Here is a 4,104-nt window from a genome sequence, read left to right as displayed (position 1 = left end):
ACGCGCAGGCTCAGCGGCCATGGCTCATGGGCCCAGCTGCTCCGCGTCATATGGGATCTTCCCGGACTGGGACACGAACCCGTGTCCCATGCATCGGCAGGCGGACTCGCAACCACTGCGCCACCAGGGAAGCCCAGGACCAGTTTGATTTTTTAATAGACTTTCCTTTTTAGAGAAGTTTTAAGTTCATAGCAATATTGAGCAGAAGGGAAGCACCTGGGTGGCGGGAGGTCTGGCTTAAAGATCTCTGTGAGCATTTCAGCCAGAGCCCTCTGGTTTACTCATTTTACCACACTGGCTTTTTGACCGATGAAAAGCATCTGAGACAAAACACAGGTAGAAAGCCAGTGTTGTAAAATCGTTTATTGATTCAGACCTTGTCAATTCAATCATACAATGTGTCTGATATCTATTTTTTTTTCTTGTATTTGATAAAACTGACTGCTTCACTTGACAGTATTTAGGAAATGTGTGTATACACAGTATGTGGATGCAGTCTTTAAAGATGAACCTAGGAAACCGAATGAAGGGAAGGCTGGAGGTGGCACTTTAAACTTGGGTGCATTTTGCCGAAGATAGAATAACAGTAAGGGGAGATGAAGGTACAGAGGCATCCTCAGAGGCATCCTCTCTTTAGACTTAAACATGGTAGCATGCTCCCATAGCAGTTTACAGTGAGAATTTACCCAGACTGTTTTTTGTTGTTTTTGCTGTTGTTGTTTCCCCTGAGTCCTGAAAAAGGTTGGCTCAGGGCCTGGAAGCTCTGCAATTTTTCACGTTCTGGCAACCTAAGAAGAGAAGGTATTTTGCAACTTAGCTCAGTTGTTTCTTCATGTTTAGAGAGAAATATGTCTTCTTGTAGATTGTTTTTTAAGTTGAAAAGAAGCATACTTTCTCATTGTACTGAAATATCTCTTCCATATTCATACTGTATTTGCATCTGAGTCCAAAAGCAATACAATGATTTTGTTCCCTGATAATTCTCAAGCTCAAAAATTAGGGTGAGCCACACTCCCAATGGGATTCCAATGAAAACTTGATTTGCAGTAACTAGAGGGAAACACAATAAAACCTTCCACATAGAAAGACAAGATTTATACTCTCTATTTACCTTAATTTTATGTCCTGGGGAATAATCATCTTTGACATTTGTAAACTACCCTTCCTGGAATAGTCCCCCAGGTGTTCCTCATTCAAGAGCTGCTCTCTGAATGTCACTTCTCTCCTCAGTGACATGCTATTATACCATGGTGGGAGGCCGGGGCCTTTAAATGGGAGGGAGCAGTATGATGTGCTTAAAGCAAAACCTGAAACACATCCCTCAGGGAAGGAAATTCTGGGACTGAGAGTTCTTGTTTATGTAAACTATACTGCCAGTCTGTATGGCTGGTTGGGAGAATGTGCTTTGCAGGGCAGCTTCACTCCAGGGAAATTAGTAAGTGTGCCTTTGGGTAATTTCAAGCCTTTGGGAAGAGTCCCTTGAAAACCTGGTTTAGGTAAGCTTCAGAGTTGTTGGTAGGAGACTAACAGACTGTGGTTCATAAGAGAGCAAGAATTTCTTAAAATCATAACACCTTTCTGAACACAAAATCAGACATGGTCACTATTTCCAGTAGTTCTATTTTGGGAGCAGCTTCCAAAGTGATGAATACAAATGACAATTATCATTATCCTAGCTTATTCACTGCATCACACTGTCCTGGGAAACTACAGTTATGGAAATCAAGGGAATATTGCTTAATATTGCTATTAATAAATTACATGCTAGAGTAGCAGTGGCAATAGCTCACCAAGTTGATGTAACAGAATATGTAAGTGTGCACATGATTCATATTCTACAGAACTCAATCTTACTTTTAAGTCATTTGCGATAAAAGATGTCCAATTATAATTTTGCCTTTCACATACTTTGAATTATAAAAGCTTAACTCTATGTTAGCTAATTCATAATACTTCAAGTATATACATGTGTGCATGTCTCTGTATCTGTGTCTCCCTGTCTATCTATCTATCTATCTATGTTTCCCTTAAGTTGCTTTAACTTGAACAATCAAAATAGAATTATCTACTTTTAGGAACACATTTTTTCACTCTACAGCTCCTAAGATGGCTAAACTATTCTGTCTTGCCTGTGGTTTCAGTGTATTACGGAGAAATAATCATTTTTCATCTTTCACTCAAATTCTCAAACTTTCTAAGGAGGGGAAGTCATATTTTTTTCTTTTAGAAAAAGCATTCTTTAAGGATGTCTTTTCCACAGCTTCTTCAAAATATGAGATGTGTGCTTTTCTCCCCCTTAAAATTCCTAGTTAGTACCAGTCCAAATTTACAGCAAAGTTTGATTTGAGGCTTAATGAATAAACCCAAGTATCTTATATTTTGTTATACTACAATAAGCACAAAAATTTGTTAATTAAAAAAAACTGAAAGCATGTTTACTGCATTAATATTGATCCAGTTCAATTAATTTTAATACTTGAATTCAGAAATTAATAATAATTTTAACTTAATTTGAATCAGTTACTTTTTTAATTCTTTGAAGGCAATTTCAAAATTAATGTTACTGTTTTATAAACCCTGAGTAATTGAGACAGGTCAAGTTCTCATCTGATTCTAGGCTTTGCCACATTTGGGATTTGGAAAGGCTAAGACCAGTATTTCAGAATCCAATGCAATAACTGTGCGTGTCAGATATTCCTTTTTTTTTCTCTACAGTATCAATAGCATTTATGCAGCTTGCAGTAAGCATCTTATTCTGTAAGAGAAGAAGTGATCAGACAAGTAACTGATGCTAGTTTTCTCTGTTACATCTTGTTGAAATATACACTTGATGCACTAACACTCCCACTGGAATAATACCTGTGGTACATTCGATAAAACATCTCATAAGACATCAAATCAAATCCAAGTATCCCCCCTACCCATCTCACCCCTCACCCCCAGTGTGTCCTTACAGTTAAACATAGAGTCTGAGACCATAGAATAGAAGCACACTTTCAAACCCAGATGGTGTTTATGGTCTTGCAATGAGAAGTTAACCTTTGAATAAAGCATTCATTTGCAACTGATACTCCCAGGTGAAAAGTCAATGAATTAATATATTCATTCCTTTATTTGCTGCATAATTATAGCTACTTTTTAGATTCTAGTTATGGAGTACCAATAATATCAAAAGTGCAAGAAAAGTGAATAAGGCATTTTCTGCTCTTAATGCGTTAATGACTTTGAGCATGAGATAGAAATGTAAACGTGTAATTAAAATCCAGCAAAACAACTTCCACATCTGGTCAAGATGGAGTAAAAGGAAACTGAATTTATACTCCAAGTACTCAAAAGGCAGATAAAGTGTATGAAACAATTTTTTTCAAGGCATTAGACTTAAACTTAATGATAACAAAGTCATACTGAATGTAAATGGTTTAAAAATCCCCATTAAAAGGTGGAGATTATCAGTTTGAATAAAGAAGCAAGACCCAAAAGAAATGTACTTTAAATATAATGACATAAATAAGCTGAAAATAAAAGGATAGAAAAAGGTATATCATGATCACATTAATCAAAAAAAAAAAAAAAAAGCTCTAGTGGCTATATTAATATCACATGAAGTTGACCACAGAGCAAACAAATATTACTGGGGAAACAGCAGGTTACTACATAATGGTAAAGGGATCAATTCATTGAGAGGCCATAACAATCCCAAACATTTATGTTCCAAAAAACAGGGCTTCAAAAATACATGTGCAAACTTGATAGAACAAAAAGAAGAAATAGACAAGCCATAATTATATTTAAATGTTTCAATATTCCTACTTCAATAGTAGATAAAAAAGTAAAAAGAAAATCATTAAGTATATAAAACACTTCAGTAATGCAATTGCATTAATCAGGATTCTCCACAGAAATAGAACCAACATGATATGTATAGATATATAGAAAGAAACTTATTGTGAGTGATTGGCTCACACAATTATGGAGGCTGGAAAGCCAGTGGTGTAGTTTCAGTGCAAACCTGAAGGCTTGAAAACCAGGGGAGCTAATGGTATAAGTCCCAGTCGGGGTCCAAAGGCCCAAGAACCAGAAGTGCTGATGCTCAAGATTAGAAGG

Source organism: Lipotes vexillifer, unplaced genomic scaffold (genome assembly GCF_000442215.2).
Source record: "Lipotes vexillifer unplaced genomic scaffold, Lipotes_vexillifer_v1.1 scaffold1619, whole genome shotgun sequence".
Lineage (NCBI taxonomy): Eukaryota > Metazoa > Chordata > Mammalia > Artiodactyla > Lipotidae > Lipotes > Lipotes vexillifer.
Note: the sequence above shows the minus strand (reverse complement) of the source record.